Here is a 26,358-nt window from a genome sequence, read left to right as displayed (position 1 = left end):
CAGCTCACTGTAACCTCCATCACCTGGGTGCAAGTGATTCCCCTGCCTCACCCTCCCAAGTAGCTGGGACTACAGGCACCCACCACCATGCCCGGCTAATTTTTTGTGTTTTAGTAGAGACGGGGTTTCACCATGTTGACCAGATGGTCTTGATCTCCTGACCTCGTGACCCGCCTACCTCGACCTCCCAACGTGCTGGGATTATAGGTGTGAGCCACCGCGCCCAACTGTTATTTCAAATTTTTAAATCGATGTATGAAACATACACAGACAAAATAATATAAGTGCATATGTATGAATATATGTATGTGTATATATACATGTGTGTATGTATGTGATGAAGTAGTATAATAAAACTAAACCTGGAATATACTTATCCTGAAACTGGAGAAATATGTCACCATTTACATAGGAGTGTCCTGTGTTCCCTTTTTTGGGCCATCCCTGTAACAAATCTCATTGTTAGATGAATTGTGTTCATTTTATCATTTGCCTCATTCATTTTAATAATTTGTGGACTTCAAGAGAGTCTGTGTAATCATATCATCTATTAATAATGAAGTTGGTTTTTTTTTCAATTCTATACCTTTCATTTATTTTCCTTTGTTTTGTGTTTTGCTAGAGCCTCCAATTTAATGTCAGCTAGAAGCAGGGACAGCAGGCAGCCTTGACTTATCCCTGAACTTAAAGGAAATGCTTCTAATGGCTTCCCATTCATAATGAATGCTATAGGTTTAGGGTAGATGCTCTTTAATAGTTAAAGGAAGTTTCCTTTATTTCTAGATTTTTTTTTTTTAACCAGGAACACATGCACTTTATTGAACACGACTGTAGAAAAGTGTGTGAGGGTAAAAGGCTGATACAGAACTCGGCTGGGGGCAGGGCGAGGAATGGTAGCTGGAGTACATGGGAGACAGGTCACGGGCAGAGCCCTTGGCTAGGATGATTCCTCTGGATCTACTGATAGGCTTGCAGAATCAGTATTGGGATGATGATCAGCAGAATGGTCATGATGACACCCGAAATCAGGGCCCAGATGTTCAGGCACTTGGCGGTGGAGGCGTAGGCCTGGGCCCCGGTCAGGTTGCCAACCATCTTCCTGTCCCTAGACTTCACGGAGTAGGTGAACGCTATGAAGCCCAAGCAGCAGGAGTTCATGAAGAGGGTGTTGAACAGGGACCAGACGACGTGGTTGGGCACAGAGGTCTTGCTTCGGATGTGGATCATGGTGGATGTCGGGGGTGCAGGGTTGTGGGGTACCCCTAGCACATCCACTTCATGTTCCGCCTTCAGCATCTCATAGTTCGGGGGACGGTGGGTGCTGACGGGAGTGAAGAAGGTTTGGACAGTGTGGTTCATGGTGTCCATGGAAGGCCAATTTTTTTTTTTTTTAAATAAGATGGGGTTTCACCATGATGGCCAGGCTGGTCTTGAACTCCTGACCTCAGGTGATCCACCCACCTCAGCCTCCCAAAGTGCTAGGATTACAGGCGTGAGCCACCGCACCTGGCATGTTGTTAAATATATATATATATTTTTTTTTGGCAGGGCACAATGGCTTATGCCTGTAATCCCAACACTTTGGGAGGTCGAGGTGGGCAGATCACCTGAGGTCAGGAGTTCAAGACCAACCTGGCCAACATGGTGAAAACCCATCTCTACTAAAAGTACAAAATTAGCCAGGTGTGGTGGCATGCGCCTGTAGTCCTAGCTAATCTGGAGGCTGAGGCAGGAGAATTGCTTGAACCTGGGAGGCAGAGGTTGCAGTGAGCCAAGATCACACCACTGTACTCCAGCCCAGGCAACAGAATGAGAAAAAAAATTTTTTTGTTTTTTAAACTTCTAAATCTACTTTAATGTTAAATCTTATTACATGCTTTTTCTACATCTATTGAGATGAGATAATATGAGTTTTCATTTTTCATCTATGAGTGTTATAAACGACTTTATTATTATTATTTTAAGACAGGGTCTTGGTCTGCACTCAGACTGGAGTGCCATGGTGCACTCATGGCTCACTGTGGCCTCAAGCTCTGGTGCTCAAGGAATCCTACTCCCTCAGCCTCCCCAAGTAGCCAGGACCACATGCACACACCTCCACAACCTGGTAATTAAAAATATATTTTTTTTGTATAAATGGAATCTCAGGCTAGGTGCAATGGCTCATGCCTGTAATCCCAGCACTTTGTGGGGGCTAAGGTGAGTGGATCACCTGAGGTCAGGAGTTCGACTAACCTGGCCAACATGGTGAAATCCCGTCTCTACTAAAAATACGAAAAATTCACTGGTTGTGGTGGCGGGCACCTGTAATCCCAGCTACTTGGGAGGCTGAGGCAGGAGAATCTCTTGAATCTGGGAGGTGGACATTGCAGTTAGCCTAGATAGTGCCATTGTACTCCAGCCTGGGCAACAAAAGCAAAACTTCGTCTCAAAAAACAAAAAGAAAGAAATGGAGTCTCACCATGTTGCCCAGGCTTGTCAAACTCTTGCCCTCCCAAAGTTCTGAGATTACAGGAGTGAGCCACTGCACTTGGCCTACATTAATTTTTTTTTTTTTTTTTTTTTTGAGACAGGATCTCATGCTATCACCCAGGCTGGAGTGCAGTGGCACCATCTCAGCCCAGGTTTAAGCAATTCTCATGCTTTGGCCTCCAAGTAGCTGGGACTAGAGGGGTGCACCACCACGCCTGAGTAATTTTTGTATTTTTAGTAGAGGCAGGGTTTTGCCATGTTGCTGAGGCTGATCTCAAACTCCTGACAAGTGATTCACCTGCCTCAGCTTCCCAAAATTCTGGGATTACAGGCCTGAGCCACCACACCTGGCCCTTGACCTCCCGGGCTCAGGTGATCTCCTCCTACCTCAGCCTCCTGAGTAGCTGAGTCTACTGGCACATGTCACCAGCAAACCCAGCTAATTTTTGTATTTTTTGTAGAGACAGGGTTTCACCGTGTTGCCCAGGCTGGTCTCAAACTCCTGACCTCAAGTGATTTGCCCACCTCAGCTTCCCAAGTGCTTAGATTACAGGCCTGAGCCACGATGTTAAACTTTTGATTTTATTGACCTTTTCTCCTGTTTGTTTTCTGTCCTATTATTACTCCTCTTTTATTGTTTTCTTCTTTCTACTTTCTTCAAACTTATTCTGCTGGTCTTTTTAAAAGTTTTATGCTTGATTTATCTATTTTGAATATTTCTCTTTTCTAATATATGCCCTTAAGGCTATATATTTCCCTCTAAGTGTTGTCTTAGCTGCATTCTATAAGTTTGTTTTCTTTATTGAATGTACATATCATAAAATACGTAGATTTTTTTTTTTTTTTGAGATAGAGACTTGTTCTATTGCCAGGCTGGAGTGCAGTGGCACAATCTCAGCTCACTGTAGCCTCCCAAGTTCAACTAATTCTCCTGCCTCAACCTCCCGAGCAGCTGGGACTACAGGCATGCACTACCATGCCCAGCCAATTTTATATTTTCAGTAGAGACAGGATTTCACCATTATGGCCAGGCTGGTCTCGAACTCCTTACTTGGTGATTGGCCCACCTTGGCCTCCCAAACCAAAGTGTTGGGATTACAGATGTGAGCCACCGCGCCCAGCCAAAATACACAGATCTTAAGTCTACAGTTTTGTTTTGTTTTTTTTTTAGATGGAGTTTTACTCTTGTCACCCTGGCTAGAATGGAGTTGTACTATCTCAGTTCACTGCAACCTCCAACTCCCGGGTGCAAGCGACTCCCCTGCCTCAGCCTCCTGAGTAGCTGAGATTACAAGTGTGCACCACCATGCCCAGCTAATTTTTGTATTTTTAGTAGAGACGGGGTTTTGCCTGGTTGGCCAGGCTGATCTCAAACTCATGACCTCAGGTGATCCGCTTGCCTCAGCCTCCCAAAGTGCTGGGATTACAGATATGAGCCATTGTGCCTGGCCATCGCCTGAAATTCTAAAATCCCAGCTGGGAATAATCCTTAGAGATGTTTGGGTCTAATTTCTACATCCCCATGGGGCTCTTCTGGGTGGTGGTGAAGCACCTCAAGCCAGATTCTCATCCCATAACTGGGTTGTTTTTGAGGTCTTACTATGTTCCTGGGCCTGGTCTCAAACTCCTGGGCTTAAGTGATCCTCTCGTCTTGGCCCCCTGAGTAGCTGGGACCACAGGCGTGTGCCACTGTGCCTGGCTCCTTCCTGGTTTTGAGCTCCCACTTTGGCTTTAAGCTGTTTGGTAAAGTAGGTAAAATTGATTGTAATGGCCTCTTAAATGAGGAGGAGGCCATTATAACTTACCCATTACCCTGCCCAATCCTTGTCCCCTTGCTGGTTTGGCTCCCAGTTTACCTTTTCCACCCAGAGGACTCACACTCTTTCCCACTACCCAGGTCTTCACTCTGCCACCTGCTTCCTACCGCACCTTAGTTCTCTTAGTTCTCTGTTCCTGAGTCAGATTCTGCATGCCTGTTAAGGTGCCAACTAGTTAATCTGATAAACTAATTCCTCTGAAAGTACTAACTGGAGACGGTGCAAAGGTTGCTGCTTCATACAAAGGTGCATTATGATATGGGTCCTTCCAGAGAAAATACCCTGCCCTTTGAGTCCTGGTCTGTGGGAGGAAGAGATGGAACAGCATGCAAGCTAGGAAGTCAGAAGAGAGTGTTAGATCATCAGCCTCTTCTGTCAAAGGAGACAGATCCTTTCTGTGCATCCCTTGTGTAGGCTGGGAGGGGACAGACAGGGATACTGGCAGGAATGTGGCAGGAACATTTGATAATATCTTTCTTTTTTTTGAGACAGAGTCTTGCACTGTCACCCGGGCTAGAGTGCAGTGTCGTGATCTCGACTCACAGCAACCTATGCCTCCTGGGTTCAAGCAATTCTCCTGGCTCAGCCTTGGAGTAGCTGGGATTATAGGCACCTGCCACCAAGCCCAGCTAATTTTGTGGGTTTTTTTTAGTAGAGACAGGGTTTCACCGTGTTGGCCAGGCTGGTCTCAAACTCCTGACCTCGTGATTGGCCCACCTCAGACTCCCAAAGTGCTGGGATTATAGGCATGAGCCACTGTGCCCAGCCGATAATACCTTTCTAGGTGTAGAACTAGTTGCTGGATGGGGTGGCAGCAGGATATAAAAATGGGTAAGATTTGTGCTCACTTCAGCAGCACATACATTAAATTGGAATGATACAGAGAAGATTAGCATGACCCCTGCGCAGGGATGACATGTAAATTCATGAAGCGTTAAAGAAGTATTTTTAATAATTAAAAAGAAAAATGGGTAAGATTTGTCCCTGCCTTCAGGGATTGAGGGAAATGTTATACAGAGGTAATAAATATACTGTAAACTATGATAAATGCTAGGAGAGATGTAACTGAGACTGTAGACAAAGGAGAGTAATGTATTAAATCTGGAAGTTTTGAAAGGCTCCATAGCCAGGTGCGGTGGCTCACACCTGTAATCCCAGCACTTTGGGAGGTTGAGGCAGGCAGATCACCTGAGGTCAGAGGTCGAGACCAGCCTGATCAATATGGAGAAACCTTGTCTCTGCTAAAAATCCAAAATTAGCCAGGCATGATGGTACATGTCTGTAATCCCAGCTACTTGGGACACTGAGGCAGGAGAATCACTTGAATCTAGGAGTTGGAGGTTGCGGTGAGCCGAGATCGAGCCCTGCACTCCAGCCTGGGCAACAAGAGGAAAATTCCATCTCAAAAAAAGAAAGAAAGAAAGGCTCTATAGAAAGGCCAATGGCAGCCTTAGACCCACAAGTGAGGAAGATTTTTACAAAATATAAATATATCAGGCCAGGCATGGTGGCTCATGCCTGTGATCCCAACACTTTGGGAGGCTGATGCAGGCAGACCACTTGAGGTCAGGACTTCGAGACCAGCCTGGCCAACATGGTGAAACCCCATCTCTACTGAAAATATGAAAATTAGTCGGGTGTGGTTGTGCATGCCTGTAATCCCAGCTACTTGGGAGGCTGAGGCTGGAGAATCGCTTGAACCTGGGAGGTGGAGTTGCAGTGAGCCAAGATCATGCCAGTGCACTCCAGCCTGGGTGACAAGAGTGAAAGTCCATCTCAAAAAAATAAAAAAAAAAATATATATATATATATATGAGCAGATTTTCTGCTAATACTAGAAACTCTATAAATAATAGAATACAGAAAGAAAAGAAAATCCCCTAAAGTCTTCCTTTTGTTTTTCTTTTCTTTTTTTTTTTTAATAATAATTGGTAAAACAGGGTTTCACCATGTTGGCCAGGCTGGTCTTGAACTCCTAACCTCAGGTGATCCACCCGCCTTGGCCTCCCAAAGTGCTGAGATTACAGGCGTGAGCCACCACGCCCGGCCTAAAGTTAATTATTTTCTTCTTCTTTTCTTTTCCCCAAGATGGGGTTTCACCACCACACTTGGCTAATTTTTGTATTTTTAGTAGAAACGGTGTTTCACCGTGTTGGCCAGGCTAGTCTCGACTTCCTGACCTCCGGTGGTCCACCCGCCTTGGCCTCCTAAAATGCTGCGATTACAGGTGTGAGCCACCATGCCCAGCTGATAGCTCATTTCTTTTTTACCATGGAATTACATTCCATTGTCTGGATGCACTAGTGTATTCCACATAATAATTATACACATTGGCCGGGTACGGTGGCTCTCGCCTGTAATCCCAGCACTTTTCAAGGCCAAGGTGGGTGGATTACGAGGTCAGGAGTTCAAGGCCAGCCTGACCAACATGTTAAAACCATGCCTCCACTAAAAATACAAAAATTAGCCAGGCACAGTGGCACCCGCCTGTAGTCTCAGCTACTCAGGAGGCTGAGACAGAAGAATCCCTTGAACCCAGGAGGCAGAGGATGGAGTGAGCCAAGATTGTGCTACTGCACTCCAGCCTGGGCAAAAGAGCAAGACTCCGACTCAAAAAAATTAATAATTTTACATATTTATGGCATACATAGTGATGTTTCAATATACCTAATGTGTAGTGATCAGGGTAATTAGCATATCCATCATCTCAAACACTTATCACTTTATTTGTTTTGGGAGCATTTACTCTCCTCCACCTAGCTATTTGAAACTATATATTACTATTGTTAACTGTAGTTATCCAACAGTGGTATAGAACACTGGAACGTATTCCTCTTATCTAGCTGTAATTTTGTAACCTCTAACAAATATCTCAGTATGCCTCTTTTCCCCTCCCCTTCCCATCCTCTAGTCTTTCCTGGTCTACATTTTCCTTCTATGAGGTCAGCTTTTTAAAGCTTCCACATGAGAGTGAGAACATGCAGTGTTTAACTTTCTATTCCTGGCTTATCTCACTTCACATAATATCCTCAGTTTCATCCATATTAACACAAATGACAGAATTTCATTCTTCTTTATGACTGAAAGGTATTCCATTGTGTACATGTACCACATTTTCTTTTCTTTTCTTTTTTTTTTTTTTGAGACGGAGTTTCGCTCTTGTTACCCAGGCTGGAGTGCAATGGCGCGATCTCGGCTCACCGCAACCTCCGCCTCCTGGGTTCAGGCAATTCTCCTGCCTCAGCTTCCTGAGTAGTTGGGATTACAGGCACGCGCCACCATGCCCAGCTGATTTTTTGTATGTACCACATTTTCTTCATCATTCATCTGCTGTTGGACACCGAGGTTGATTTGAATATCTTGACTGTTGTCAACAGTGCTGCAGTAAACATGGGGGTGTGGATGCCTCTTATTTTATTTTTTATTTTTATTTTTTGAGAAGGAGTCTTGCTCTGTCACACAGGCTGGAGTGCAGTGGTGCGATCTCAGCTCACTGAAACCTCCGACTTCTGGGTTCAAGCAATTCTCCCGCCTCAGCCTCCCGAGTAGCTGGGATTACAGGTGCCCACCACCACACCCAGCTAATTTTTGTACTTTTAATAGAGACAGGGTTTCACCATTTGCCCAGGCGGGTCTTGAACTCCTGACCTCAGATGATCTGCCCACCTCGGCCTTCCAAAGTGCTGGGATTACAGGCGTGAGCCACTGCACCTGGCCCATTCATATGTTTTCTTTGCTTTTCTTTTTTTTTTGAGACGGAGTTTCACTGTTGTTACTCAGGCTGGAGTGCAATGACGCGATCTCGGCTCATCGCAACCTCTGCCTCCTGGGTTCAGGCTCCTGCCTCAGCCTCCTGAGTAGCTGGGATTACAGGCACGCGCCACCATGCCCAGCTACTAATTTTTTGTATTTTTAGTAGAGACGGGTTTTACCATGTTGACCAGGATGGTCTTGATCTCTTGACCGCGTGATCCACCCGCCTCGGCCTCCCAAAGTGCTGGGATTATAAGCGTGAGCCACTGTGCCTGGCCCTCATATGTTTTATTACGAGAATTGTCTTTTAGATCGTTTACCCATTTTAAAAATTGAATTTTTTATATTGTTAAGATCTTTAGTTCTTTGTATGTTCTGGATATTAATCCCCTGTGAATAGCTGATTAGATGAATACTTTGCAAATATTTTCTCCTATTCTGTAGGTTGTCTTTTCGCTGTGTTGTTTGCTGTGCAGAAGCTTTTTAGTTTGATATAATCCCATTTGTTTATTTTTATTTTTTTACTTTTTAAATAAATTATTTTACATTTTTAAAAATTAAAATTTTTTTCTTCTTTTTATAGATTTAAATTTTTTTCTTTTTTTGTTTGAGATGGAGTTTCGCTGTTGTTACTCAGGCTGGAGTGCAATGACGTGATCTCGGCTCACCGCAACCTCTGCCTTCTGGGTTCAAGCAATTCTCCTGCCTCAGCCTCCCAAGCAGCTGGGACTACAGGCACACACCACCATGCCCAGCTAATTTTTGTATTTTTAGTAGAGATGGGGTTTCACCATGTTGACCAGGATGGTCTTGATCTCTTGACCTTGTGATCCACCCGCCTCGGCCTCCCAAAGTGCTGGGATTATAGGTGTGAGCCACCGCGCCCGGCCAATGTTTTTCTTTTTTTTTTAAAGATGGGGTTTCACCATGTTGGTCAGGCAGGTCTTGAACTCCCAACCTCAGGTGATCTGCCCACCTTGGCCTCCAAAGTGCTTGGATTACAGGTATGAGCCACTATGCCCGGCCCCATTTGTTTATTTTTGCTTTTGTTGCCTGGGCTTTTGAAGTCTTTTTCATAAAATCTTTCCCAGATCAATGCCTGAAGCATTTCTCCTATGTTTTCTTCTAGTAGTTTTATAGTTTCAGGTCTTACATTTAGGTCTTTGGTCCATTTGCAGCTGCTTTTTGTAAAGGGTGATAGGTGAATGTCTAGTTTCATTCTTCTGCATATTGATACTCAGTTTTCCCAGCACCATTTATTGAACAGATTGTCCTTACCTTAGTGAGTGTTCTTGGCACCTTTGTCAAAAAGCAGTTGGCTATAGATTCATGGACTAATTTCTGAGTTTTTAAAAATTATTTTCTATTGGTCTATGTGTCTGTTTTTATGTCACTATCATGCTATTTTAGTTACTACAGCTTTGTGGTATATTTTGAAGACTGGTAATGTGATGCCTTCACCTTTGTTCTTTTTGCTCAGGACTGCTTTGGCTATTTGGGGTCTTTTGTGGTTTCTTTCTTGTTTGTGTTTGTTTGTTTTTTGAGACTGAGCATTGCTCTGTAGCCAGGCTGGAGTGCAGTAGCATGATCTCGGCTTACTACAACCTCTGCCTCCTGGGTTCAAGCAATTCTCCTGCCTTAGCCTCTCGAGTAGCTGGGACTGCAGGTACATGCCACCACGACCAGCTAATTTTTTGTGTTTTTAGTAAAGACAAGGTTTCACCATGTTAGCCAGGATGGTCTTGATTTCCTAACCTCGTGATCCGCCCACCTTGGCTTCCCAGAGTGCTGGGATTACAAGCATGAGCCACCATGCCTGACCCAGTCTTTTGTGGTTTCTTATGAATTTTAGGATTTTTTTTCTATTTCTATGAATAATATACAGACATGTTAGTAAGAATTACAGTGACTCTGAGATTGCTTTTGGCAATATGATCATTTTAATAATATTAATTCTTCCAATCCATGAACATGGACTGTCTTTGCATTTGTGTCATCAATTTCTTTCATCAGTGTTTTTAGTTTTCTTTGTGGAAGTCTTTTAACTCCTTGGTAAAATTTATTCATAGGTTTTTTTTTTCGGGTTTTTTTTTGGAACTATTATAATAGAACTGCATTCTTGATTTCTTTTTCAACTAGCTCATTGTTCATATATAGAAACACTAGTGATTTTTGTATGTTGATTTTGTATGCTGCAACTTTACTAGATTTGTTTATCAGTTTTTTGGTAGTCTTTTCGTTTTTCTATGTATAAGATTATGTCATCTGCAAACAGGAAAAATTTGACTTCCTTCTTTTCAAATTTATAAGTCCTTTATTTTTTTCTCTTGCCTAATTGCTCTGGCTCGGTATCCATTCACCTACTGAAGGACAACTTGGTCTTCTAAGTTTTGACAATTATTATTATTATTATTTTTGATCAGAAACTGCAAATAGTATGGATTTATTTTTAATCAAAAGAAGAAAATTCAGAAGTGGGAGTAGAGAGAGGATTTACCTATAAGCCATGCCCATTTTTCCATATATACCCTCTTCAGGAATAGGATGGTTCTACTCCCAAATACTTCCTAAGGTAAACTTTTTTTCTTTTTCTTTTTTTTATTATTGCATTTTAGGTTTTGGGGTACATGTGCAGAACATGCAAGAAAAAATATGGAATGCTTCACGAATTTGCGTGTCATCCTTGCGCAGGCGCCATGCTAATCTTCTCTGTATCGTTCCAATTTTAGTATATATGCTGCTGAAGTGAGCACTTGACAATTATTAATAAAGCCACTATCAACATCTGTGTGCAGGTTTTGTGTGGACATAAGTTTTCAGTTCATGTAGGCAGATACCAAGGAGCATAATTGCTGGATTGTATGATAATAGTACTTTTAGTTACATAAGAGACTGTTAAATTGTCTTTCAAAGTGAATACACCATTTTGCATTCCCACCAGCAATGAATGAGAGTTTCTGTTGCTTCACATTCTCACCATCATTTGATTGTGCCAATGTTTGGTGTCTTAGCCATTCTAATAGGTGCATAGTGGTACATCATTATTGTTTGTTTGTTTGAGGTGGAGTTTCACTCTTACTGCCCAGGCAGTAGTACAATGTCACGATCTCAACTCACTGCAACTTCCGCCTCCTGGATTCAAGCAATTCTCCTGCCTCAGCCTCCTGAGCAGCTGGGATTACAGGCATGCACCACCATGCCCGGCTAATTTTGTATTTTTAGTAGAGATGGGGTTTCTCCATGTTGGTCGGGCTGGTCTTGAACTCCCGAACTCAGGCGATCCACCCACCTTGGCCTCCCAAAGTGCTGGGATTACAGGTGTAAGCCACGGCACCCAGCCATTATTGTTTTAACCTGCAGTTCTCTAATGACATATGATTTAGAACGCCTTTTCATATGCTTACTTGCCAGCTGTAGATGTTTGGTGAGATATCAGCTCAGTTCTTCTGCCCACTTTCTAATCAGGTTGTTGTCTTTTTTCTTTCTTTCTTTCTTTTTTTTTTTTTAAAGACATGGTTTGACCATGTTGGCTGGGCTGGTCTTGAACTCCTGACCTCAGGTGATTCACCTGTCTTGGCCTCCCAAAGTGCTGGGATCACAGGTGTGAGCCACTGCACCCAGCTCTTTTTTTTTTTATGACAGAGTTTCACTCTTGTTGCCGAGGCGGGAGCGCAATGTCTTGGTCACTGCAACCTCTGCCTCCCAGTTTCAAGCATTCTCCTGCCTCAGTCTCCTGAGTAGTTTTTAATATAAAAGGCCACACCCAGCTAATTTTTTTATTTTTAGTAGAGATAGGGTTTTGCCATATTGGCCAGGCTGGTCTCGAACTCCTGACCTCAGGCGATCCACCCGCCTCAGCCTCCCAAAGTCTTGGGATTACAGTCGTGAGTCCTGTGCCCTGACCACGTTGTTTTCTTTCTTTTGTTTCTTTTTTTTGAGATGGGAGTCTCCCTCTGTTGCCCAGGCTGGAGTGCAGTGGCACGCTCTTGGCTCACTGCAACCTCCGTCTCCTGGGTTCAAGCAATTCTCCTGCCTCAGCTTCCTGAGTAGCTGGGATTACAGGTGTGTACCACCACACCTGGCTAATTTTTATTTTTTTAGTAGAGTTGGGTTTCACCATGTTAGCCAGGCTGATCTCTAACTCCTGACCTCAAGATCTGCTCACCTCGGCCTCCCAAAGTGTTGGGATTACGGGAGTGAGCCATCACACCTGGTCTTGTTTTCTTATCGTTAAGATTTAAAGAGGTTTTTTTGCATATTTCGAATAACAATCCTTTATCAGATGTGTCTTTTGCAACTATTTCCCTCTAGTCTGTGGCCTGTCTTTTCATTCTTTTGACATTGCCTCTTGTAGAGCAGAGGTTTTTAATTTTAATGAAGTTCAGCTTATCAATTATTTTTTCATAAATTGTGAACTTGGGGTTCTATCTAAAAGTCATCCCCTAGGAGGCCAAGAGGCCATGGCCATGTTAGCCCAGCTGCAAGGCTGGTCATCAGTAGTAAGAAAATCATACTCCTTTAGGATCAGTATTGTGGATACATTTAGAAAGAGGAAAATGATACAGCAGTTAAAATTCAGTGCTGGCTTACAGGATATTGACATGATCAGGCATACATTAGGCATTTACACAGCATTGTAATAAATATTCAAAAATGCAGTAATTATTTAGGCAGACAACTTTATCAACTAATTGTAAAGGTGGCATATTCTACTATGAAGATGAATCTCTAGAATGCAGTGGCTGTCGGGATTGAGAGAAGATGGTGAGGGGCTGTGAGAATGAGAAATATTGTTTTAATTATTTTTATTTGAAGGAGTATCTGAGAACTGTTTGAGGAATCAGTGATGAAATTAAGGAGGCACTAGAGGAGTTTACAGAGGTAAAAGAGGGGGAAGAGAACAAAGCTAACCTCAAAAAGGAAGAGAAGAGATCACGAAGCCTAAAAGATGCATTTTCTCCACAGCACAAAGCAGATTTCAGATATACATAATTTACCATTCAGAAGACAAATCCTCAGCCTGGCACACTAGTTCACGCCTGTAATCCCAGCACTTTGGGAGGCCAAGCCAGGAAGGGCACTTTAACCCAAGACTTCGAGACCAGTCTGGGCAACATAGCAAGATCTTCTCTATGCTTAAAAAAAAAAAAAAAATTAGCTGAGTATGGTGGTGCGTACCTGTAATCCCAGCTACTTGGGAGACTGAGGCTGGAGGATCACTTGAGCCACTGGCAGCCTGAGCAACAGAACAAGACTCTGTCTCTAAAAAAAACACACACACACACAGAGCAAAAAGTGTGGTCCATAGGAGTTGTAGTTATAGAAGGCAAAGCTTTTAATATACTAATGACCTAAAGTTAAGCAGAAGTACTCTGCAAGATTTACCAACTGGCTAGCTTCTAAAAGCACCCAGTCTTTTCTGAAATGCTGCCACCTCTCAATAGGAAGCAATATCATGAACTTGGGGTTCTATCTAAAAGTCATCCCCTAGGAGGCCAAGAAGCCAGGCTGGTCCTTCCAAGGTATCGCTGAAGTATTAGAACAATGTCACAAGCCTATGGAGCCAATGTTACAGGCACCAGAACCAATCAATGAGATAAAGTTGACCAGTGAGGAGATCAAAAGAGAGGAATAAGTGCGAAATGTAATTGACAATATTGTTTTGCCATTGTCTTCCTCCCGTAAAAATAAAAAGTACATCCCATTAATCCAGAGTCAGTTAATATCCAGAGCTGGTTTACGAGATATCAACACGTTCAGGCATACATTAGGCATTTACACAGGTTGGTAATAACTATTCAAAAATGGGGTAGTTATTTAGGCAGACAACATTTAAACTAATTATGAAGGTAGCATATTGTACTATGAAGATGAATCTCTACAATGCAGTGGCTGTCAGAATTGCATTAATCACGAAAGTATGGGCCTGATTTTTATGGAGAACATTTCCAAAGTTAAAATCCTAAGAAATAGATTCGTGACAAGTAACAAGACAAGGATGTCCATTCTTATTACTTCTATTCTATATAGAATTGGAAGTCCTTGCTAAAGCAATTCGGTAAGACAAAAAATTGGCATCCAAATTGAAAAAGAAAAAGTAACATTTTCTCTGCAGATGATATGATCATATATATTTAAAAAAAAAAACAGCCAGGTGCGGTGGCTCACACCTGTAATCCCAGCATTTTGGGAGGCTGAGGCAGGCAGATCACCTGAGGTTAGGAGTTTGAGACCAGCCTAACCAATATGGTGAAACCCTGTCTTTAAAAATATAAATAAATAAAATAAAAAACCCGGTCAGTCACAGTGGCTCACACCTGTAATCCCAGCACTTTCGGAGGCAGAGGCGGGTGGATCACAAGGTCAGGAGTTTGAGACCAGCCTGACCAACACAGAGAAACCCTGTCTCCACTAAAAATACAAAATTAGCTGGGCTAATGGTGGCGCATGCCTATAATTCCCGCTACTGGGAAGGCTGAGACAGGAGAATTGCTTGAACCCAAGAGGTAGAGGTTGCAGTGAGTCGAGATTGTGCCACTGCACTCCAGCCTGGGTGACCAAGCAAGACTCCATCTCAAAAAAAAACCTCCAAAGACTCCACCAAAAACTGTTAGAACTAATAAACAAATTTAGTAAAGTTATAGAATACAAAATCTTCATACCAAAAGAAGTAACATTTCTATAAATTAATGACAAACTATCTCCCAAAGAAATCAAAACAGGCCGGGCGCGGTGGCTCAAGCCTGTAATCCCAGCACTTTGGGAGGCTGAGGCGGGTGGATCACGAGGTCAAGAGATCAAGACCATCCTGGTCAACAAGGTGAAACTCCGTCTCTACTAAAAATACAAAAAATTAGCTGGGCATGGTGGCGCGTGCCTGTAATCCCATCTACTCAGGAGGCTGAGGCAGGAGAATTGCCTGAACCCAGGAGGCGGAGGTTGCAGTGAGCTGAGATCACGCCATTGCACTCCAGCCTGGGTAACAAGAGGGAAACTCCGTCTCAAAAAAAAAAAAAAAAAAAAAGAAATCAAAACAATAATCCCATTTTATAATAGCATCAACAAAAATAATATACTTGGGAATAAATTTAATCAAGGAGGTAAAGGACTTGTACATAGAAAACTATAAAATATTGATGAAGTATCGAATCCGAGTCACAGCACCAAAAAAAAAAAAAAAATTGATGAAGTATATTGAAAAAGGCACAAATAAATGAAATGATATTCTGTGTTCATGAACTGGAAGAATCAATATGTTTAAATGACCATATTACCTGAAGCTACCTACAGAGCAATGCAATCTTTATCAAAATTCTAATGATTTTTTTTGCATAAATAGAAAAAATCCTAAAATTTATATGAAACCACAAAAGATCAATAGATAAAACAATCTTTAGCAAAAAGAACAAAGCTGGAGGGGCTGGGCAGGGTGCTTCGTGCCTGTAATCCCAGCACTTTGGGAGACCGAGGTGGGCAGATCATGAGGTCAGGGGATTGAGACCATCCTGTAAACCCCGTCTCTTAAAAAAAAAAAATAAGAAGAACAAAGCTGGAGGCATCTCACTACCTGAATTTCAAATAGCATGGTACTGGCATAGCAATAGATGTATAGACCAATGGAACAGAATAGGAAACGCAGAAATAAATCTACACATTTATGGTCAATTGATCTTCAACAGAGATGCCAAGTATGCACAATGAGGATAGGACAATCTCTTCGATAAATGGTTTTGGGAAAACTGGATATCCACACGCAGAAGAATAAAATTGGACCTTTATCTTAGACCAACTCAAAATAGATTAAAGACCTAAATTAAGAACAGACACTGTAAAACTACTAGAAGAAAACTTAGTGAGAAAGCTTCTTGACATTGACCTGAGCAATGATTTTTTTTGGATATGGCACCATAATGACATAGGACAGGCAAGAAATGCAAAAATGGACAAATGGGATTGCATCAAACTAAAAATCTTCTGCATAGCAAAGAAAACCATCAACAGAGTGAAGAGACAACCTACAGACTGTAAGAAAATATTTGCAAACCACACATTTCATAAGAAGCTAATATTCAAAATATATAAGGCACTTATATAACTCAATAGCAAGAAAGCAAATAACCTGCTTAAAAAATGAGCAAAGGTCAGTTGAGAGAGGAAGAGAAAAACAAAATGAGTAAAGGACTTTAATAGACCTTTCTCAAAAGAAGTTATGCACACGGCTGACTGTTCATGAAAAGGTACTCACCATCATTAATCATCATCGAAATACAAATCAAAATCACAATGAGGTATCGCCTCACACCTGTTAGAAAGGCTACTATCAAACAGACAAAAGATAAGCATTAACAAGGCTGTGGAGAAGAGGGAATGCTTGCACACATTCTCCTTGGTGGGAATGTAAATTAGTATAGCTACTATAAAGGAAAGTATGGAGACTCCTGGAAAACTTAAAAACAGAACTACCATATGATCTAGCACTCCCACTTTTGGGTATATATCCAAAGGAAATCAAATCAGTATGTCCAAGAGATATCGGCACTTCTGTGTTCATAGCCATGTTCTTCACAGTCGCCAAGTATACAGTCGACCTAAATGTCCATTGAATGGTGACTAGATAAAGAAAATGTGGTTTAGGCCGGGCGCGGTGGCTCACGCCTATAATCCCAGCACTTTGGGAGGCCGAGGTGGGTGGATCACGAGGTCAAGAGATCGAGACCATCCTGGCCAACATGGTGAAACCCTATCTCTACTAAAAATACAAAAATTAGCCAAGCGTTTGGCACGCGCCTGTAGTCCCAACTACTCAGGAGGCTGAGGCAGAAGAATCGCTTGAACCCAGGAGGCAGAGGTTGCAGTGAGCCGAAACTGCACCACTGCGCTCCAGCCTGGCGACAGAGCAAGACTCCGTCTCAAAAAAAAAAAGTGTGGTTTATATGTACAGTGGAATAATATTCAACCTTTTTTTTTTCCTTTTTTGAGGCGGAGTTTCTCTCTTGTTACCCAGGCTGGAGTGCAATGGTGCGATCTCGGCTCACCACAACCTCCGCCTCCTGGGTTCAGACAATTCTCCTGCCTCAGCCTCCTGAGTAGCTGGGATTACAGGCACGCGCCACCGTGCCCAGCTAATTTTTCTGTATTTTAGTAGAGACGGGGTTTTACCGTGTTGACCAGGATGGTCCTCGTGATCCACCCACCTCAGCCTCCCAAAGTGCTGGGATTACAGGCGTGAGCCACCACGCCCGGCTTCAACCTTAAAAAAGAAAAGAAATCCTGCCATTTGCGAAAACATGGATAAATATTGAGGACATTATGCTAAATGAAATGTCAGGCACAGAAAAACAAATATTGTATAATTCACTTATATGTGAAATCTAAAAATGTCAAATTCATAGAAGTAGAGGGTAGAATGGTAGTTGCCAGTGGATTGGTGGGAGGGGAGAATGGGGAATGTTGGTCCAAGGGTACAGTTTCAGTGTGATAGAATAAAGAGATTCAGAGATCTATTGTATTGCACGGTGGTTTGTTTGTTTGCTTATTTGAGACTGAGTCTTGCTCTAATGCCAGGCTGGAGTGCAGTGGCATGATCTCAGCTCACCGCAACCTCCGCCTCCCAAGTTCAAGCAATTGTCCTGTCTCAGCCTCCTGAGTAGCTGGGATTACAGGCACCTATAATCCCAGCACTTTGTGAGGCCAAGGGGGGTGGATAATGAGGTCAGGAGTTCAAGACCAGCCTGGCCAAGATGGTAAAACTCCATCTCTACTGAAAATACAAAAATTAGCCGGGCATGGTGGCAGGTGCCTGTAATCCCAGCTACCTCAGAAGCTAAGGCAGAAAATTGCTTGAACCTGGGAGGCAGATGTTGCAGTGAGTTGAGATTGCACCACTGCACCCCAGCCTGGGCAACAGAGGAAAACTCGGTCTCTAAATAAATAAATAAATAAATAAAAACTTTATATCCTGCAACTTGCTATAACTGCTTATTAGTCTCAAGAGGAGTTTTTTGTTGTTGTTGTTTGTTTGTTTCTTTTTCTTTTTTCTTTTTATTTTATTTATTTATTTTTGAGACGGAGTTTCACTCTTGTTACCCAGGCTGGAGTGCAATGGCATATGATCTTGGCTCACTGCAACCTCCGACTCCTGGGTTCAGGCAATTCTCCTGCCTCAGCCTCCTGAGTAGCTGGGATTACAGGCACGCACCACCGTGCCCAGTTAATTTTTTGTATTTTTAGTAGAGACGGGGTTTCACCTTGTTGACCAGGATGGTCTTAATCTCTTGACCTCATGATCCACCCGCCTCGGCCTCCCAAAGTGTTGGGATTACAGGCTTGAGCCACCGCGCCCGGCCTGGATATTCTTTTTCTTTCTTTCTTTCTTTTTTTTTTTTTTGAGACAGAGTCTTGCTCTGTCGCCCAGGCTGGAGTGCAGTGGCACGATCTCGGCTCACTGTACCTCCGCCTCCCGGGTTCAAGCAGTTCTCCTGCCTCAGCCTTCCAAGTAGCTGGAACTACAGGCACATGACACCACGCCCGTCTAATTTTTGTAGTTTTAGTAGAGTTGGGGTTTCATCATGTTGGTCAGTTGACGTCGATCTCCTGACCTCGTGATCCACCTGCCTTAGCCTCCCAAAGTGCTGGGATTACAGGTGTGAGCCACCGTGTCCGGCCTCTTTTGGATTTTCTACATAGATAGTAACTTTATCTTCTAACAAAGACAATTTTATTTCTTCTTTCCCCATCTTAGGCTTTTTATTTTCTTTTCTTATTGCATTATCTAGGACTGTCAGTACAATATGGAAAGGGAGTGGTGAGAGAGAACATCCTTCCCTTATTCCTGGTCTTTGTGGGAAAGCTTCTAGTTTCCCACCATTGAGTATGATGTTAGCTGTAGAGTTTTTTGCAGATGTTCTTTATCAAGTGAGAAAGTTCCCCTTTATTTCTAATTTGGTGAGAGTTTTTATCATGAATGGGTGTTTGATTTCATCACTGCTTTTTCTGCATCTCTTGATGTGATCATCTGATTTTTCTTCTTTAGCCTATTGATGTGGTGAATTACATTAATTAATTTTCAAATGTTGAACCAGCTTTGCATAACTGGGCATATATCCCACTTGGTCATAGTGTATAATTCTTTTTATACATAATAAGATTTAATTTGCTTATATTTTGTTGAGGATTCCTGCACCTGTGTTTATAGGAGATATTGGTCTATAGTTTTCTTGTAATATTTGTGTCTGCTGTTGATATTAGGATAGTACTGGCCTTATAGAATGAGTTAAGAAGGATTTCCTCTGCCTCTGTCTTCTGAAAGAGATTGTAGAGAATTTGTATAAGTTCTTCCTTAAGTGTTTGCTAGAATTTTCCAGTAAGGCCAGGTGCAGTGGTTCACTCCTGTAATCCCAGCACTTTGGGAGGCCAAAGTTGGCCAATCACCTTAGGCCAGTAGCTTGAGACCAGCCTGGCCAACATGGTAAAACCCTGTCTCTAATAAAAATACAAAAATTAGCCAGGCATAGTGGCAGGTGCCTGTAGTTCCCAGCTACTTGGGAGGCTGAGGCAGGAGGATCTCTTGAACCTGGGAGGCAGAGGTTGCAGTGAGCCAAGACCGTGCCACTGCACTCCAGCCTGGGCAACAGAGCGAGACCCTATCTCAAAAAAAAAAAAATTTTCCAGTAAACCTATCTGAGCCTGATGCTTTCTGTTTTTAAGATTTGTTTTTAAAATAGAGGATTGAAGGATCCTAGTCAAAGGTTTGATTGTGTGTGTCTGCGTGTGTGTGTGTGTGTGTGTGTGTGATTGGAAAGCAGCATATGTTCATTATTAAATAAACAAACTGTATAGAAATATATCAAGTAAAAAGAAGTGAAAGTTGGCTGGGCACAGTGGCTCCCACCTGTAATGACAGCAGCCTTGGGGGCTGAGGCAGGGGGATCACTGAGGCCAGGACTTGGTGACCAGCCTGGGTAACATGGCAAGGAGGATCTCTTGATCTTTTTTAAAAAAAGTAAAAGTTTCTCTAACACCCACTTTCCCCAGACACACTCCACAAGAGTGACCACCGTTAAGGAGATAGATAGACAGATAGATCCATATATGCATGTATATGTATACAAAGAGAAAGAGATTTTTTCTTTGTCTGACAATTGAAGTTATTATGAATTTTTTTTTTTTTTGATACAGAATTTCTCTCTTGTTCCCCAGGCTGGAGTGTAATGGCATGATCTCAGCTCACTGCAACCGCCGCCTCCTGAGTTCAAGCTATTCTCCTGCCTCAGCCTCCCAAGTAGCTGGGATTACAGATGGCTGCCACCACACCCAGCTAATTTTTGTATTTTTTTAGTAAAGATGAAGTTTCTCCATGTTGGCCAGGCCAGTCTGAAACTCCTGACCTTAGGTGATCATCCTGCCTTGGCCTTCCAAAATGCTGAGATTATAGGCGTGAGGCACCATGCCCATCCGATTTTTTTTTTTTTTTTTTTGAGATGGAGTTTCGCTGTTGTTGTCCACGCCAGAATGCAATGGCATGATCTCAGCTCACTGCATCCTCTGCATCCCAGGTTCAAGTGGGAACATGCAGTGTTTGATTTTCTGTTCATGTGTCAGTTTGCTGAGAATGATGGTTTCCAGGTTCATCCATGTCCCTCCAAAGGACACGAACTCATCGTCAGGTTAGAGTTTTTGAAAATAAATTGGATTATTTCAAAGGGCTTTATGGACCATTCAGGAGGCTGATAAAGGACTGTGGTTCCAAATTAGTAAATTAGTGTCCATCAGCTGATGCATTAAATTCTTTTTTTTTTTTTTGAGATGAAGTCTCACTCTGGCGCCAGGCTGGAGTGCAGTGGCATGATATAGGCTCACTGCAACCTCTACCTCCTGGGTTCAAGCAATTCTCCTGCCTTAGCCTCCCAAGTAACTGGGACTACAGGCATGCATTACCATGCTCAGCTAATTTTTGTATAATTTAGTAGAGACGGGGTTTCACCATGTTGGCCAGAATAATCTTGATCTCCTGACTTTGTGGTCTACGTGCCTCCGCCTCCCAAAGTGCTGGGATTATAAGCGTGAACCACCGCGCCCAGCCCTGAATTTTTTATACAAGAAAAAGCATTCCACTTAAAGTACAGTTGTTTGTTCTGAGCCTTCCCCAAGAGTCTGGTGTTCAGGTATTCTTTATTTTATGAAACGCAGTATATATAGACTGTGGGTTTTTTCTCTCATAACCTTACTTGCAACAACTTTACTTTTTGGTCTCAAATTTTTGGGGGAAATTTTATTTGTCTTTGAAATTTAAATTTCTGGGCAGTATGGTTGTGGGGAAAATGAATATTTTGGTTAGGTTGAATTAGGTACCTCTGAGACCCCTTTCTGACCCTGAGATTCCTTTCAGGGCTGCAGGCTGGATTCCTTATGCCAGTGAGTCATTCAACAAACGTGAGCTTTTGGATGGGAGATTGGGTAAAAGATGTAGGCGGATCACCACAGCTCTGCTTCTACAACTATTGTATGGTTCTTTGCATATACAGTCCTGGCAGTGAGTCAGTCTGTTTGAGGGACTGCTGCCCTATGAGCCTGAACAAACAGCAGCCTCAAGCATCCTTCCATTCAAATTAGCAAGTGTACGCTGATGGGAAATCTCTGTGCTGTGTGCTATAACCCAGGAGGTGTTATTGAGGTGAGTCTACGGGTTATCTAGCCCCCAGGAGCTTATAGTCTGATATCCTTCAGATATAAAAGACAGTGTTGTTATCACAACTTCTCAGAGCCTCAATTTCTTCATATATAAAATGGGATAAGATGAATGCATCAAAAAGCCACAGAGATGCTGATCTCCCTGCCTCCCTTACTTCCACCTGAGCTGGAAAGAATCAGACTCTGAGAGGTAGATGATGTAATCAAAACAGAATGGATGAGCTGGGTGCAGTGGCGCGTTCCTGTAGTCCCGGGTACTAGAGAGGCTTAAACTCAGGAGTTTGAGTCCAGCATGGGTGACAGACTGAGAACCTTTTTATTTTTGGACATGGGGGTCTTGCTGTGTCACCCAGACTGGAGTGCAGTGGCTCGGTCACAGCTCACAGTAGCCTTGACCTCCTTAGCTCAAGCATTCCTCCCGCCTCAATTCTCCAAGTATCTGGGACTACAGGTGTGTGCCACCACATCTGGCTAATTTTTTAAGTTTTTATGGAGGCGGTCCCGCTGTGTTGCAGAGGCTTGGTCTCAAATCCCAGGCTCAAGCCATCCTCCCATCTCAAGCCCCAGAATAGCTGGGACAACAGGTGTGTGTTATTATAGCCAGCTGATTTTTTTTTTTATTTGAGACAGAGTCTCGCTCTGTTGCCCAGGCAGGAGTGAAATGGTGAGATCTTGGCTCACTGCAACCTCTACCTCCCAGGTTCAAGCCATTCTCCTGCCTCAGCCTCTTGCATAGCTGGGATTACAAGCGCCTACCACCACGCCCGGATAATTTTTTTATTTTTAGTGAGACAGGGTTTCACCATGTTAGCCATGCTGATCTCGAACTTCTGACCTCAGGCAATCCACCCCTGTCAGCCTCCCAAAGTGCTGGGATTACAGGTGTGAGCCACCGCGCCTGGCCAGACCCAGCTATTTTTTAAATATTTTTTTGTAGAGATAGTCTTGCTATGTTGCCCAGGCTTGATCTTGAACTTTTGGGCTGCAGTGATCCTCCTGCCTCAACCCTCTGAGGATCTGTGAGGACTGCTTGAACCTGAGAGGGTGAGGCTGTAGGGAGCCGTGATCAGGCCATCACACTCCCCCCTCAGTGACAGCAAGACCCTGTCTCAAAAACAAAACAAAACAAAAACAGAATGGTTTCCAATCACAGCTTGATTGTTACTAGCCCACAAAGAAACATATTTAGGAAGAAAGGTTCATTAGCCCTGGATACTTTTTTTTTTTAAAGACAGAGTCTTGCTCTGTTGCCCAGGCTAGAGTGCAGTGGCACGGCTCACTGCAACCTCTACCTCCCGTGTTCAAGCGATTCCCCTGCCTTAGCCTCCTGAGTAGCTAGGATTACAGGCACGCGCCACCACGCCTGGCTAATTTTTGTATTTTTAGTAGAGACAGGGTTTCACCATGTTGGCCAGGCTGGTCTGGAACTCCTGTCCTTGTGATGTATCTGCCTCGGCCTCCCAAAATGCTGAGATAATAGGCAAGAGCCACTGAGCCCAACCAACCCTGGATACTTTTAAAAAAAAAAAAGGCGACCAGGCACAGTGTCTCACGCCTGTAATCTTAGCACTTTGGGAGGCTGAGGCAGGTGGATCGCCTGAGGTCAGGAGTTCGAGACCAGACTGGCTAACGTGGTGAAATCCTGTCTCTTAAAATAAAAAAAAGCAATGAGCCAGGTGCGGTGTGGTTCACGCCTGTAATCCTAGCACTTTGGGAGGCTGAGGTGGGTGGATCACCTGAGATCAGGAGTTCAAGACCAGCCTGGCCACCATGGTGAAACCCCATCTTTAAAAAAAAAAAGCAAGCAAGAAGCCAGTGAGTGGAGGAGAGGTAGCCTTGGTGGCCTGGCAATTTTCACTACTCCCAACCTGAGTCCCCAACACTGGAACCCTTTGGCTGCCTCCATTAATTCTCCTCCCTCACTCACCAAGTCCCCTTGGGACTCCCCACTGACTACCCCTGAGGAAGAGCCTACAGTAAGAGAATGTACCAGCCAGAGGCCCCCCAGCACCTCTCTCCTGTCCACTTGGCACTTCTGTTTGCCACCATCTGTTGATACTTGGCCATGGGGGTGTGCCGCTGTCTTAGGGCACTGGTTACCATGAGTCCAGCCTGGGTGTAGGGGATGTGCTGCACTCTGGATGTGCTGCCAGCTCACATTTTGGAGCCTGTGAGGCTGAGGAGGTGAGCCCAGGAATGAGATACCCTTGCTCATGTCAAGCTACCTATGTGGCCTCAGAACCAACCTCCATAGGCAAACCACAGTTTCACCTTTCCCTTGCTTGAGTTTCTCCAACTCAAGCTCACAGTGTTCTTGTGAAGATGAATTAGTTAGTGGAAGAGAAAGTGCTTTCAAAAATAGATAACCTATAGTCCCAGCTACTCGGGAGGCTGAGGTGGGAGGATCTCTTGAGCCCAGGAGTTCTGGGCTGGAGTGCGTTATGCCGATCGGGTGTCCGCACTAAGTTCGGTATCAATATGGTGACCTCCCGGGAGTGGGGGACCACCAGGTTGCCTAAGGAGGGGTGAACTGGCCCAGGTCGGAAATAGAGCAGGTCAAAACTCCCGTGCTGATCAGTAGTGGGATCGCACCTGTGAATAGCCATTGCACTCCAGCCTGGAGTGCAACATAGCAAGACCCCGTCTCTCTAAAAAAAAAAATAGATAAGCATTTATATGCATGTAAAATATGATGATCATGTATGTATAAACTCTTTGAAAAGTATAATGTGCCATATGAATTACCCTAATTCTGTTGGAAGCCAAGAACTGTGGGGCATTGACAGTTAGACTTAAGAGAAATACCATATTGGCCATGCGCTCCCATCCCCCTTTGGGTTTAAATTGATAATAGTGTCAGAGTTTACCCAGAGGAAGAACTAAGATGGGAACTAAACGGTGCTGTGGGTTCAACAGATGGCTGCCTCTCTGTGACCCTGGCTAAGTTGGGCTGTTGTTGAGTAATAACATAGGCACTTGGGACCCTCCATCAGAAGCCCTCTGCAGACAGCTGTGGGTTTCCAGTCAAGTTCAAAGGCAGCCTGCACCATCATGGGGCCCTAGCAACCCCCAGTACTCCTTTTAGAGGGGAGGGGGCTGGCATCTGGTTAACCAGTTCTTACTGATGATGCTACCCCCGCCAGAAAGATCAACTGAGGTGAATACATGCTAATGTTATACATCTGGTGTAACACAGGTGTTTCTTTTCAAGATGGTAGGTCTAAGTGACTTGGGTGTGTGCTTATATTTAGAAATCACTCATGGAGTTGGAAGTGGGTTTGGGTGCAGGAAAGATAGTATCAGGTGAGTTGTGCTAGGCACTGTTCTTTTTTGTTGTTTTATTTTGTATTTTGGGGTTTTCTTTTTTGAGATGGAGTCTTGCTCTGCTGCTTTTTTTTTTTTTGAGATGGAGTCTTCCTCAGGCTGGAGTGCAGTGGTATGATCTCAGCTCACTGCAACCTCCGCCTCCTGAGTTCAAGCGATTCCCCTGCCTCAGCCTCCTGAGTAGCTAGGATTACAGGCACATGGCACCACACCCGGCTAATTTTTGTATTTTTAGGAGAGAAGGGTTTTCGCCATGTTGGCCAGGCTGGTCTCGAACTCCTGACCTCAGGAGTTCCACCGGTGATCCACCGGCCTCAGTCTCTCAAACTGCTGGGATTACAGATGTGAGCCACTGTACTCAGTCAGTAGGCACTGTTCTAAGGGTTTTAATGTGTTATCTCTTTTAATGTTCACCCAGAAAAACCCTGTGTGGTATATCCTGTTTATACTGAGGAACAGAAAGCCTAATTAACTGTTTATGGTTGTACAACTATTAGAAAGAGAACTAGGATTTAAACCAGGCAGAAAATCTGACAGTGAAATCAGAGCTTTTTATTATTATTGTCATTTTTCTAATGCACAACTAAGGCAGAGCAAGACTTGTCAAAGTCATGCAGCTGGTACGTGACCTGGGAATACAACCCAGGTCAGTCCAACTCCAGGACTTACAAAGATAACCACCACTCTATTCTACATCCACGGTTGCTTTTAATATTCAATCATACATTATAGTATGGTAGTATATAATACAGTACAATTTTCTTGTCTTTTTTTTTTTTGAGATAGAGTTTCACTCTTGTTGCCCAGGCTGGAGTGCAATGGCTCGAACTCGGCTCATTGCAACCTCTGCCTCCCAAGTTCAAGCGATTCTTCTGCCTCAGCCTCTTGAGTAGCTGGGATTATGGGCATGTGCCACCATGCCCGGCTAATTTTATTTTTTAAGTAGAGACAGTGTTTCTCCGTGTTGGTCAGGCTGGTCTTGAACTCCTGACTTCAGGTGATCTGTCCACCTTGGCCTCCCAAAGTGCTGGGATTACAGACATGAGTGCCTGTGCCTGGCCATAGTACAATTTTCTATTATAGAACAATATTCTATTATAAGGTTATAATTATTTAATGAATCCTCTATGGTTGGATATTTTGGTTGTTTCCATTTTTAAACTATTATAAAATGCCAAGATTTTAAAAAAGAGAAATGGCAGTAATGTTGTTTGGTTTATCAGTTCGTTTATTTTAAAGGATTTAGGGCAGATGAGCTGAACTTTCAGAGGCTAGAAGTGGAGGCTTTGGATTGACTGCTTGA

At 43.4% G+C, this 26,358-nt stretch overlaps 1 protein-coding gene, 2 non-coding genes and 1 pseudogene across 4 annotated transcripts in view; 2 read left to right on the top strand and 2 right to left on the bottom strand.

Moving 5' to 3' along the window:
- Positions 1-26,358, top strand: part of CCND3 (cyclin D3) — a 110,035-nt gene that overhangs the window by 44,746 nt on the left and 38,931 nt on the right. The window lies entirely within an intron of this gene.
- LOC100397238 (putative dispanin subfamily A member 2d pseudogene) lies at positions 808-1,359 on the bottom strand (annotated as a pseudogene).
- Positions 5,130-5,235, top strand: LOC118153270 (U6 spliceosomal RNA). The gene has a single exon (XR_004742527.1). It is a non-coding gene; the product is annotated as a U6 spliceosomal RNA (small nuclear RNA).
- On the bottom strand, positions 10,689-10,795 carry LOC118153235 (U6 spliceosomal RNA). Its single transcript, XR_004742492.1, has one exon. It is a non-coding gene; the product is annotated as a U6 spliceosomal RNA (small nuclear RNA).

Source organism: Callithrix jacchus, chromosome 4 (assembly GCF_049354715.1).
Source record: "Callithrix jacchus isolate 240 chromosome 4, calJac240_pri, whole genome shotgun sequence".
Lineage (NCBI taxonomy): Eukaryota > Metazoa > Chordata > Mammalia > Primates > Cebidae > Callithrix > Callithrix jacchus.
This window is presented reverse-complemented; position numbering and strand designations above follow the sequence as displayed.